We start from the raw sequence: 14,271 nt of genomic DNA, 5'->3' as shown, positions 1-14,271 counted from the left end.
GCTTTTTGATCATCTATTCAACTTGAAAGTATGGGTGTCACAATTATTGAGTGTTCGGAAGTGACTCTTGGGGAATGGATCCAAATGAATTATACTGGTCACTAAAATGATTTATAGGCGGAGTCTTGAGAGCTTGATGCTGGTCTAAGCTCACAGGCTTGAAAATTTTGGCTTTGGGAGCAATTTGTTCTTGATTTTGGTTTTAGTTTTTAAAGCTGCAATTCTCCTTATCAAATTCATGTCAAAACTGAGATGTCAATGCCAGCAGATAGCCACACGGGCCAAATTAGATCTTGCCTTAAAACTAGAGATCTTCTATTCCGCTCCTTGTCTGCAAAACTGTGTTGGTCCTCTCTCTATGATTATATCCCACGTTTATTCCTCCTCTTCAAGCGCTGGATTTGTTATTTGGAGCATTGTGTTGTGTTGGGGCAGTGTTTATTATACACTAACACAAGTTGTTGCACATTTTTTATTTTTGAACTGGAATCGTGAGTTGAATTGAGTTACGCAAGCAACTAACCAGCTGGTGGAGCCTATGAAAAGTGAGAATAAGTGATGAAAATTGAGTTACACCTGCTCAACTAAACACAGCCTAAATGAGCCCCTAAGTGCATTCCTAAAAAAATACAAATCTTGAGATGGTTTAGATACATAAACGTAAAACATGTACTAGGCCACCTAGGTGGTTGACTTAATTGGCTGCTTCATCGGCTGCCGGTGGAATCTTCGAAATTGACTAGTCTTTGGTATTTTAGTTCAAAGCACACTATATGGAAGAGGTTAAAGTAGCGGCTGACTAGCTTAGAGCAACTGCATTAGTTGATGCAAAGTTGTGCAAAATAGAAAAATGTGCTCATTTTACACATTTTGAGCAAAAAAACACCCACATCAGTTGGTGTAAAATTGTGCATTTATGCATAATTGTTACAGTAATCGTGCATATATGCACGGTTACTGTAGCACTTGTATTTATTATTTTATTAGTTTTTTTTCCATCTCTCTCTCGTCTCTGGTACTCTCCTTTTTCTTATTTTTCTCTGTGCTTGAGAAACTTGACAGAACCAGCGCCTCTCTCTTTCCATTGGTTCCCATCTTTATCGAATCGATAAACGATCGGAGCAACCTGAGCTTAACGATCGGAGCAATCGAATCGGTAAACGATTTGATAAAGATGGGAACCAATGGAAGTTTCATCCTCCTCGCCAGTGGTGACGGCGATCTCCTCGAGCTTAACGATTGGAACAACCTGAGCTCCGGTGTCCTCTTCCTCATTGGTTGGGGGTTCCTCTTCTTCTCTGTGCTCGTGCTCGGGTTCAGTGCTTGCCATAGCCTTTAGTTTCTTGCTTTGATGTTGTAAAGAATGATTCAAAAACAACGAGGATTCACAATAAAGCTAAAGAGAGATGGGGGAATTGGGCTGCTGCAATAGGAGGGTTGTAATTGTTGTTTGGTTGATGAGAAAGTGAGAGAGAGGCGGATTGGGTCTGTGAGAGAGAGAGGCGGTGAGGGAGAGATGGGTTTCGGATTGGGTCTATGAGAGAGAGGCGGTGAGGGAGAAAATAATAAAAAATGGTAAAAAAGAATGAATATTTTATTGAATAAATGTGCAGAATAATTAAACTGATGTGAGTGTTTTATAAAAATGAGTGTGTAAAATAAAAAAAGTAGCTTTTTCTGTGCAAAATAGAAGGAAAGTTTGTATCAACTAATGCAGTTGCTCTTATATGTCCCCTGTGGGCTATGTACAACGTTGTCAAGCATTGAGTTAGGTGTGGATGCTGACTTGTATGTATTTTCTTTTATTATTATCACTATTATTAAAGAAGTGTTATCTCAACTTTAGTTCACACTATTCTACTCATTACTCACGATATACATGGAAATCCCATGAATTGTTAGTATGGTGGAATAAAATTTGGAACTTTCAGATTTATGTTACTGTCTCAAAAGATCATTAAGCCAACCACTTAGGTGGCCTAGTACATGGTTTACTTTTATGTATCTAAACCATCCCAAGATATGATTTTTCTTTTTTTTTTTGAAATGCACTTAGGGGCTCATTTAGGCTGTGTTTAGTTTAGCTAGTGCAACCCAGTTTTCATCACTCATTCTCACTTATCATAGGCCCCACCAGCTGGTTAGTTGTTTGGATTAATTTTTTTGTTCTCAATTCTTATTACTCATTATCCAAAAACGTGAGTATGAGTTATGAGAATTGAGAAAAAAATTTCAGAGTTTTTAGTTCGCATTAGAATGAGTTAAGTGGCAAACTTGTAATATTACACCATCAATGGAACTCACACAAATGAGTTCTCTCACTCAACTTTGACTTCATTAATTCGCCCAACGGCTCTTTGTGTGTTTAACCCCATCTCAGTTACTACCACTCCAATAGAACACTAAAACTGGATTTCAGTTCTCTCTCCGTCTGTCATTCTCCTCTCTTGGCCACATATTCTCTCATCTCTCTCGGTCTCTCATCTCTTTCAATCTAGCAGATCTGTATTTTATCTCTCTCGGTCTCGTCTCTCTTCAGTGGGTTATTGATGTTGTGCTCTTTGTGTTTTTGGGTTAAATTTCTATGGGCTTTTTAGTATTTGTAAGGCTTTTATTATTATTATTATTATTATTTTTTTTTGCAGTGTTTTTTGGGTTTTTCCAAGTTAGCAATTTCAGGATGAGCAATGAGTTTTTCTAGTTAGTATTACTTTGTTTTTTTGTTTTTCCAATTTTGTCTTGGAATTGTTTGGGTTTGGAGTTTTTTATTTTTTTGGAATCTGTTTGTTGTGTTTGCAGATAACAATTTAGAATAAGAAACTTTCTAAAATAAACCAATTACGTGAACAACAAGAAAATGGTCAAGCAAATGTGCCAAAGATTATAATAGAGTAAGTTGTGACTATGTGGATTCCCTCCGAACAAAGTATTGAGGAAGAGTGACATAACAAAGAGAACGTATTTGTTAAAGATTTATGAGAATGGTGCGTGGTAGGAACCAAGCAAGAATTTATGCATGTGGGTTTTGATAAGTAATGGAGTTTGGGATTTTATGGGTCACTAGTTGCAGACACACGCGATGCGTGAGAATAAATAATTATTTTTTATAGTAATATAATGTATAATTTTTTCTCTAAAATTTTTTGAAGATAATTTGTTCTTAAAAATTAAATAATTTTTATTTGGTCCAATAAGGTCTATTTCGGTCCCATATGGTCTAATTCGGTCCACCCGGTCTATTTTGACCTACTTTAGTCAATTTTAGACTAATTAAGCCTTAAATTGATTCTTTTTGTAGGTTACATTTTCAAGTTTAGCTCAAAAATTCATTTTTTTCTTAATTTTTGGGTTGAAAAGTATGAAATTTTATTATATTTGGGCTAAATTCTATAATTTTGAGTTAAAAAATATAAAGAAAATAGATATTAGAAATTAGAAATATGAGCCCTGAAAATTCAATAAAAATGGCAAATATTCTCATTGTTTCTATTTGGTCCATTCTGACATCTTCGGTCCATACGGTCCTAATCGGTCCATTCAGTCCTATTTAGTCTATTCTGTCTATTAAAGTTCTATTCGGTCCAATTCTATCTTATTCAGTGCACGTCGGTTCTATTCGGTCCATTCAGTCCATATTGGCTCTATTCGGTCTATATTTGTCCTATTTTGTCCACTTCGGTCCATTCTTTCTACTTTGGTCCATTTCAGTTTTATTCGGGTCATTCAGTCCACTTTGGTCATATTCGTTCCATTTTGGTTCTATTTGGTCCATTCTGTCCACTTCAGTCCAGTTTGTCCATTAAGTCCAATTGGGTTCTGTTCGGTCCATTCTGTCCATCTTGTTGCTATTCGGTCCACCTTGTTCCTATTCAGTTCATTTGGTCATATTCTATTCATTTGGTCCACTTCAGTTCATTTTGGCCCACTTAAATCTATTTTTGTTCAATTACATAATGGGAAAAGACATATTTGGGTTGAAAGCACCTAATCAAAATCCAAATTTATTAAAAAAATATAAATTTTAAACTCGTAATATCTAAAATCTTAAGTATGGCATTTACTGTTGTTACACTTTTGTTGAGACACATTAACATAGCATTTTAGTCAACTTCGATAATGCTAAATTTAAGAGAAAGTTTTTCTAAACATAAAGGCTATGAATATATAAATGTAATCTTTAGGGTAGTTATTCATTTGTTTTAATGTCATTACTTTTAAATGAATTGCATGAGGTTGATAATACATTTAAGCAAAATAAACAAATATATACATATATGAATTTATGTATGTATGTATAATTTTTATTCAAATAAATTATTCAAATTATTCATTCTCTTAAAAGAGATTATCATGATAGTCAAAACTCATATCAAACTTATATTGAATATGTATAATTTATTCTCTAAATTTTATTTAGATCACTTGTGATGAGGAACTAAAAAATACAACAACAAAACATATGAGCCTAAACAAGAGTTTTAAAAATCACAATGATTCACCAATATAGAGTAGAGTTGAAAGAAAGAGTAAAAAAATAAGGAGAATAACCACTTTTTCAAGAGAGAATGTGAGAGGGAATAATAAGAAATTTATAGAAAATAATATGATAAGAAAAAAGTTAAAAAAAAAGTAATAAATACCAAATTATCCAAGTTATGTTACGTAATAAAATAACATTATATTTTTATATATTATCTTTATAATGCAATATGATAAAATCTATGAAATCAAAGAGAATAAAAAATATAACAACTTAAAAACACAAAACTTAATCACATCAACCCAAAGTAGAGTTCCAAATAATACAAAAACTTATCAATTTAAAGTAGAGATGCAAGAAAATATTAAAAAAAAATCCACCAAAAATGAAAAAAAAATGAGAGAGAGAAAGAGATAGAGAGAAATATCTTTTTGTGTGTATGAAAACTATGTATAGAATGGGAAAGAGAATTGTAAATTTATAGCAAGAGGAGGGGAATAAGAAAAGTGAAAAAATAACAGAAGATAAAGGGTTAGAATTAAAGTCATATTAAAATAGATAGTAGTGGGGAGATGAAAAGGTAAAAGGGAGGAGAAAAGTTAGAGAAAGTATAACAATAAGTTGAGAAATTAATAAGAAAAAAGAATTAAAAATAAGAGAGAGAATGTTGAAAATGAGTGGGTCATATGGCCGTTGATGGGGCTTAATAGGAGCGTAACAATGATAAATGCATGCTTCAACTTTTTGTTATATATAGATGCGAGTTATATATGAAGAGAAGGGACACATTACCGTTTTGACAAGATCAGTAAAGGCCATTGAGTTAAAGTTACTTTTGTTAGAGAGAACAAACTAGATTTGGGGTGTCAAACATGGTGACACCAAGTTAGGAGAAAATTGGGAAATATATATGAGTTAAGAGTTAGATATGGGATATGGGTGAGTTAGAGCATTCACAATCATGATGCTAGAAGTGGGTTCCAGTTAGTTTAACTGGTCAAGTCTCTGATGGTTGAATAAGAGATCTAAGGTTCAACTCCCACTTACACCAAAAACTGACTGGTGTCTTGGTCTGGTGATAAAGTATTATCATCAAGAGCGGACGCCATAGGTTGAAACTCTCTTAAAAAAATAAACAATCTTGGTGCTAGAAAACAACTTTATCTATTTTAATACCATACTTTACAATACACCCAACATAAAAAAATTCTATTTTATTTACTACTTCATTTAAATATTATTTCTTTATTTTCCTCTGTGTCTCTTTCTATCTCTTCATGTTTGTCTCTCTCTCTTCTCTCTTACAACTCACCGCCAGCACTTCTTTCTTACAACTCACTGCCAGCACAACTAGCCACCACAGTACATGGCCTTAGCCTTTCTCGTGGTCATAATGGAAAAACAATAATAATAAAGCAAATGGAGAAGATAATTTTCCTCATTTAAAATATAAGAACAAAATAAAAAATGAATACTTTTTTTTATTATTTGGGTAGGAAGTAGCTAATTTTCCTCATTTAAAATAGAACAAAATAAAATAAAATTGAATTCTTATTCTTTATTTATTTTTATTTTTTTTAGGAAGGAAAGTAAGGAAAGAGATTTTTGGTAAAGATTTCATTTTAACTCTGTAGTTTTCAGGTGTTACAAATTAAGTCTAATGGCAAATTGAACCATGGAATTTTAGAAAAATAACATATTTCACTAATTGTAATATACCATGTGTGTTTTTTTTTTTTTTTTTTTTTGCTGCCCCAATTTTAATTTTGCTTATTTTATAAGGAAGTGGATATACAACAAAGTGTGATTGGTGGAGCGTAAATTGAAACACTTAAAGTAAAATTGAGGATTTGTATTCATTAATAATTGGTTTTTATTGATACGAGCATAATTCTTAAATTCCACTGAGGGCAATGTTTTCTTTGAAAGTATGTCCAAACTAAAATAAATTGCATTAGGAGTAGTACCACAAGTTAGATTCTAAATTTCTAAATTTGAATACTAAAGCTAAATAATGCAGCAATTGTTACAAATTAAAATGTAAATCTAGGAACTGATTTTACCTTTATTTTTTCAAAGCTAGACAAACAAAGGACCTAGGAACATTGAAGAGACTGTATTGCCACATTAATATTTCATGAAAATCTTAGAAATAATATTGTATGTGATATGGCATATGAATTATATATGTAGGTTTTAACTTTAGGGTAAAAAACAAGACCAATTCAAAGTAGATCCAGAAGCACTACGATTTGCAACTTCTACGGAAGAAATATATAGTATAAACCCATATGGAGTATGGATTCAAGTGGAAGAAAAATATTTAATAAAACTGCAAAAACACTAAACTAGTTGTTGAGATTCGAAAGTGCATCACAATTATTAAAAAAAGACTATAATGTATAGATCTTGTAGTAGTACGGTATCATATCATATGATCTTCTTTAAATTTAATGGAATTTCTCCAATGATTAGAAAGTCATAGGGCATGTTTAAGTCAAATTAATTACCTTATCATTCACAGCCCTACAAGTATGTCATGTTAAGCAAAGAGCTATATGTCATCCGAGTTCTTGTAATTAAATCTAACTCCATAACTTTTACCCCCCTTAAATAATGAGATAAAGAGTAATTATTGTGAACATAAGTATTAGTTGAGTTTTTATCCCAATATTCTTGGAGTACGAGATATAATTTAATATCCCATTATATTATTGGACTTTGTTAACAGGTGCCTTATATACATGGTTCTCCTAATCAACATAAGTAAATCATTTTGGGTTTCAATTACTGGCTCCTTATCAATCAATAAGAAATAACTTCTTTTTATTGGTTGGGCTAACCTATCATTGTATTGAAAAGAAAATACTAAGCTACTCACATTAGATACCGATGATACGAATAAGTGCAGAAGCGGAGTCATGTACATGGCGTGGGGGGCCAAAATTTTGGAATTTTCCTAAATATATATAATTATTTTAATGTTTTCAAAATTTAGCTTACAAAAATAAGAGTGGTCCCTCCAAATATTTGAATCAATTCAATGATAATCTTACAAAAAATTATTGGTCTTAGATCCGTAAAATGTGCTCTTAGATTTGTCAAATATTTGATAAAGTTTGGCACCAAAAATGTTAGGATTTATCTTTTTCAACCCATTATGTGGCAGTTAACAAATCATTGACTCATTAAAAAAATCTTATTACTAAAATTACAAATGAAATGTCTCTTTAATTGTTATATAATGAATTAGAGCAAGATAACTTCAAATATATTTAAAGCATAACTGATTCCTCCAAGTTTTGAATTATTTATGTTTTTGAAAATTTCATTAATTCAATTGAGAGATTTTTTACTTACTTTAGTATAAAATTTGATAATTTATATTGAAAATGAAACTTTTTAAGAATTTCACAGTAAAAATGAATTTTATTTTATAAAAGATCGCTATCAAACATAATTTTGTGTAAAAATACTAAGTTATTTTTTGTTATTGGGTGTGTGTATTACTTATTAAAAAAAAAAAGTGTGTATATAATAAAAAAAAAGTGTGTGTATATATATATATGTGTGTATGTGGGAGGTTGTCTTGATAAATATATTAGTAACGCAACTTGCTCTGTCAAACAAAAATTTCTAGTTCCACCACTAAATGAGTGCTTAATAACTTAATATAATATAATTGAATAAAGGTCAACTAGATGTGGTGAAATTCACGTGTGAGTGATGTGAGTCTCTCCGAGGTCACTCTCCCCAATAGTGACAATGAATATGATCTGTGTTGTGCCATTTTACCAACATAATATATAATATTTGCCTTACTTCTTTTGTGATTAGCAATGCATTAGTTTATAAAGCTCATTGAATAACTTTGAAATTATCCAATAATTTTTCATATTTTTGCATTAGTTTGTTGTCGCTTATATATATATATATATATATATATATTTATTTATTTATTATGTAAGGAAGGGTTTTTCCCTTCTCAATTTTATTCTACACAATTATATACATTCGAAAGAAAAAAGAAGAAGGCCTGGCTTTAAAGGGTCTACGTTAAGTTCAATTGAAAAATGTAATAAGTACTAATATATTTGCTAAATCAAAATCATTGCACCGTCACTTTGGTAAACAAAATAATATTTGTAGAAATAGCTATCCAACACAATAACCATTTAGACAGTAAAGATATGCATTGTGCACGAAATTTTTGCTTACCTAAACACGTAGTAAACATTTGCTAAAACAAAATAATAATGCAGCCGATGACGGGTCAAGTAGAACAATATTGAAACTGTTGCCATCTTTAAATGAAGGGGCCAGGTCTTATTAAGACAGCCTGTCTATAGCAAACTTAGATTTTCATTTCATATACACGTCTGTCCTACCCTTATGCCTTCCTATACGGTGGAAGACAAATACCCTTAACTTTCAATAAAATGTACTATATTGAACAAATTTTTTTTAAAAAAAAAAAAAAATCTCTAGCCATCATCCAGCCAAATACTACCACTTTTCCTACTCTGTATCTTCTGTATCTTCGCATCTGTTCATGCAAAAGTTCCTATCTATTTTAGCATAAGAACCTTTTTTTTTTTTTTTTCCTCTCTATTTTATGTGCTTACTTTTCAGAAACATCTCACATCAGATTATCTATTTTACACATAATTTCATTAAAATTATAATTTTTCTTAATTGTTTCTCTTTCCTCAAACGCAACAACCGTCATTCACTCTGTTTCTTTATCGTCATAATACATAAAGAAATAATAAAAAATTAAATGCAAAATGAATAGTACCAGTGTAAATTTACATAGTTACTCTAGCAACCATGTATCTTTACATAACTTTACATGCAATCAAATATTGGAGAATTGTGGATTTGGTTTGCTAAAAGCTTAAAATATGGTCATTTTTCTATGTAATAATATTTTTACAAGACTTTTTAAAGAATTAACAAAATATAAGAATGACTATCAATAGTATTTTAATTATATATGTACAAATTATACTATGCATCTTAATATATATCTTAAGTATATCCACACACATGTATGGGGTTACAAGGTAGTCTATATATATAATACTCCCTCCGTTCCACTTTGTTTGTCCCTTATTCCATTTTGGAATGTCCCAAAATATTGTCTTGTTTCTAAAAATAAAAGTCATTAATTTATTAATGTTCCTATTATACCCCTATTTTATTAATAATTCAGTTTTTTGATAAATTTATTTAAGAGTAGTTTTGAAAACTTATACATTTTTAAAAGGTAGACAAGATAATAAATGATGTTCCCTTAAAAAGTTTGACTTTTCAAACAAGACAAATAAAGTGGGACGGAGTGAGTAATAGGTAAAGCAGAGAGAAAATCCAATTAAATTTCAAATTAGAATTCAATTAGAGTCTAATTTTGCGTTATGTGTCTCATCTAATTTAAATTTTAGAAATTTGTGTCAAGTGAGTTAATTTAGTGTAAAAATTTAATTTCAATTAGAGTTTAATTTTGTGCTACATGTCCTATCTAATCTAAATTTTTAAATTTTTGTGCCAAATTAGTTAATTTAGTGTAGAAAACGAGAAGTCTAATATAATAAATCATAAAAAATATAATCATATAACTAAAAAAAATTCAAATTTATATGTCATCTATATATATATATATATTAATAGGTAAAGTTTAGAGAAAATTGAATTAGAATTTGAAATTATAATCTAATTTTGCGCCATAAGTCTAAATTTATGTGAGGATTATACCATAATTATTCACTTAAGCTTGTGCCATGTGTCTACTTAAGTTTTTTAATCTTTGTGTCAAGTGAGTTAATAAGTGCAAAATACTAAGAATCTAATATTAATGGACTATAATTAAAAAAAAAAACAATCACATATACTTAATAAAAATCACCACATGTTTCTCAAAAAATAAATAAAATAAAAATCACCACATAAGAAAAAACACTACACATTCTATCTTATTAAACATTAGAAAAAAAAAAAGATCATAAGTGGTATTAAATTTAGGTAATAATTTTAATATGTGAATAATTACGTTTAATTACTTTAAAAAAATAATTTGACTAATTATCTATATTTTATGATAAAAATTGTGTTTAATTTTAAAAATATCTATATGTATGCATGAATGCATGTGTTACATGCTTTAAAAAAAAAATTGACTAATTATTTATATTTTTATAATAAAAATTTTGTTTAATTTTAAATGCATCAATGCATTTGCATGAAGTTATATGCTAGTATATTTTAATAGCCAAAACTGAGAATAAATCCAATTAAATTCTAAATTGGAGTCCAATTTTACATCACATGTCTCATCCAATTTTTAAATTTGTGTGTCAAGTGAATTATTAAGTACAAAAATCAAAGAGTCTAAATTCAATTAAATTATAAATTGAATTTTAATTGAAATTCAATTTTGTACCATGTGCCATCTAATTTTTTAATTTTTGTGCCAAGTAAATTATTATGTGCAAAAACCGAAGAGTCTAGATCCAATTAGATTTTAAATCATATATATATATATATATATATATCTAGGAAAATACTAACGAGTGCCCTTAGGGTACTGGTTAAGAATCTAATTAAAGAAAGTTTTTATGGGAAAAGAAAAAAAAACAATTAATGTTTTGACAGCTTTTTTCATTTCCCATAAAAGTGATGCCAAAACTTTCTTTAACTGGATTCTTAACCAGTGTCCTAAGGGCACTCGTTAGCATGACCCATATATATATATATAATTGTGATTGGTTTTAAATGTACCCATACATATGCATGGGATTACACATTAGTTTAACATAAAGCTTGACACAATTTTTTTGGGATTGGTGATACATCTAGTTGTAAAACTCATTGAATTTCTCTACAGCTTGACAATGTGGTACTCCCACCAGTCACAAAATAGTGAATTTTATTAATTAAATTCATAGTAGTATATATGATTGATATGAGAGTATAGAGTACTTTGAAAATATTTAATAATATTTCTTCAAAAAAAAAAAATTTAATAATATTACTTACGCAAGTACCTAAAGTAGTATGTACTAAAAATGTAGTAATAAGTACTAATGTTTGCTAAATCAAAATTATTGCACCGACACTATTTTTATAGAAATAGCTATCCAACACAACCATCTAGACAGTAAGTTTTACATTCTACATGAATACAGAGTTCAAGTCTTACTGAAATACACATAATAAATACACGCTAAATCATAATAATGGAGCTGAAGGCTGGTCAAGTAGAACAAAATTGAAACTCTTGCTATCTTTAAAATAAATGAAGGGGCCAGGTCTTATTAGGACAAAGTCGGTCTATAGCCAACTTAGATTTTGACTTTATTTCTTGACTTTCATGTTGTCTTTCCAATATGGTGGCAGACAAATACCCTCAACTTTCGATAGAATTTGCTTCTAAATTGATATATATATATATATATAAAGTATCCTAGCCATCATCCAGCCAAACACAACCTTACCTACTCTGTACATCTTGACTTCGTTCATGAAAATGAAATTGAGATACTTCGTTGGAAACTTCTAATCATAATGACGGTCAATATTTTTGATTTGATTCAGTAAAAAGGAGAATCAAAAAGAGAATTGGAATGATATTTAAATCATTGATACAGTCTGTTAAAGGAATAAACAAATACATCATTGTCAAAAATGATTATGGAGTTCACTATATAAAGGGTTAGCATCCTTTGTTAACATGCAAGTCTAAGAACTAATCCTTCAGAAATTAGAGTTGAAATGGGTACCTTGAAATACCTGGGGCATTGGCCTCAGCTAGTTTATGCTATAACCTTTTGCATTATAGCTACTAGCGTAGTAGCTGATAAGCCATACATTTATGCTTCACCTCCTCCACCACTTCCACTATTGAAATCTCCACCACCTCCACCTACCTACCACTACAACTCGCCACCACCACCTTCTCCATCACCACCTCCTTCATCACCATACGTTTATAAATCACCACCACCACCTTCACCGTCATCACCTCCACCATATGTTTACAAGTCTCCACCTCCTCCATCTCCCTCTCCTCCACTACCGTATGTCTATAAATCACCACCTCCTCCATCACCATCTCCTCCACCACCATACATTTATAAATCACCACCACCACCTTCACCATCACCACCTCCACCATATGTTTACAAGCCCCCACCTCCCCCATCTCCATCCCCACCACCTCCATATGTTTACAAATCACCACCACCACCATCACCTTCACCTCCCCCACCTTATGTTTACAAATCTCCTCCTCCACCATCTCCATCACCTCCCCCTCCATATGTCTACAAATCCCCACCACCCCCGTCTCCATCTCCACATCCTTCATACATCTATAAGTCTCCACCACCACCCTCACCATCTCCTCCACCTCCTTACATTTACAAATCACCACCACCACCATCTCCATCACCCCCTCCTCCATATGTTTACAAGTCACCACCACCACCATCTCCATCACCTCCTCCCCCTTATGTCTATAAATCTCCACCACCACCCTCACCATCACCTCCTCCATACATTTACAAATGACCTCCACCACCTTCTCCATCGCCTCCTCCTCCTTACGTCTATAAATCACCACCACCACCCTCACCATGCCCTCCTCCTCCATACATTTACAAGTCACCACCACCACCATCTCCATCACCTCCTCCTCCTTACGTCTATAAATCACCACCACCGCCCACACCATCCCCTCCTCCTCCTTACATTTACAAATCACCACCACCACCATCTCTACCAGCACCTCCTCCATATGTTTATAAATCTCCACCACCGCCCTCACCTTCACCTCCTCCTCCTTATGTCTTCAAATCTCCACCACCACCCTTACCATCCCCCCCTCCTTATATTTACAAATCACCACCACCACCATCTCCATCACCTCCTCCTCCCTATGTCTATATATTTCCACCACCACCCTCACCTTCACCTCCTCCTCCTTACATTTACAAATCACCACCACCACCATCTTCATCACCACCTCCTCCATATGTTTATAAATCTCCACCACCACCCTCACTATCCCCTCCTCCTCCTTACATTTACAAATCTCCACCACCCCCATCTCCATCACCTCCTCCTCCCTATATCTACAAGTCACCACCTCCTCCATCTCCTTCATTGCCACCTCCGTACGTCTACAATTCTCCCCCTCCCCCATCCCCCTCTCCACCGCCTCCTTATTACTAAAACTCACCTCCTCCTCCATTAAAGTCCCCACCACCTCCAACTTACTACTATAAGTCTCCACCTCCTCATTCTCCATCACCACCTCCTCCATACTACTACATTTCTCCTTGACCACCATATCACCATCATTGTCCAATTCCTTCATATTTCCATAACTCACCACCACCATCTGATTGGGAACATCTACCATACTTCCAAAAATCTCCTCCTCCACCTTCTGATGAGTCTTCCTCACCCCCACCTCCAGAATACTTTTAAGTTTAAATTTAACCCTTATTCAATGGTCAATTTGAATAATAATCAATTATCCTTGGATTTTTTTTGAATTGTATAATTCTTTTTACAGATTTGAATTTTATTTATGAACAAGTGACCTTCTGTACAATAAAAGCATGAAATGGAGAGCCCAAATGATCTATATTATATGTACGAAGAATTCCGTTGTATTATTTTCTGTAATGTATGCTAGAAATTCAAGTTCTTAAAGAAATTCTATGTATATTTCTATTTCTGTAACCAATGCATGCCAGAAATTCAAGTTTTTAAAGAAGTTTTGTTTA

General features: G+C 32.2%; 1 pseudogene; it reads left to right on the top strand.

Moving 5' to 3' along the window:
* The first annotated feature begins 12,207 nt into the window (after window positions 1–12,207).
* LOC126717675 (extensin-2-like) lies at window positions 12,208–14,271 on the top strand (annotated as a pseudogene).

The sequence above is a fragment of the Quercus robur genome, chromosome 1 (assembly GCF_932294415.1).
Source record: "Quercus robur chromosome 1, dhQueRobu3.1, whole genome shotgun sequence".
NCBI classification, from domain to species: Eukaryota; Viridiplantae; Streptophyta; class Magnoliopsida; order Fagales; family Fagaceae; genus Quercus; species Quercus robur.
This window is presented reverse-complemented; position numbering and strand designations above follow the sequence as displayed.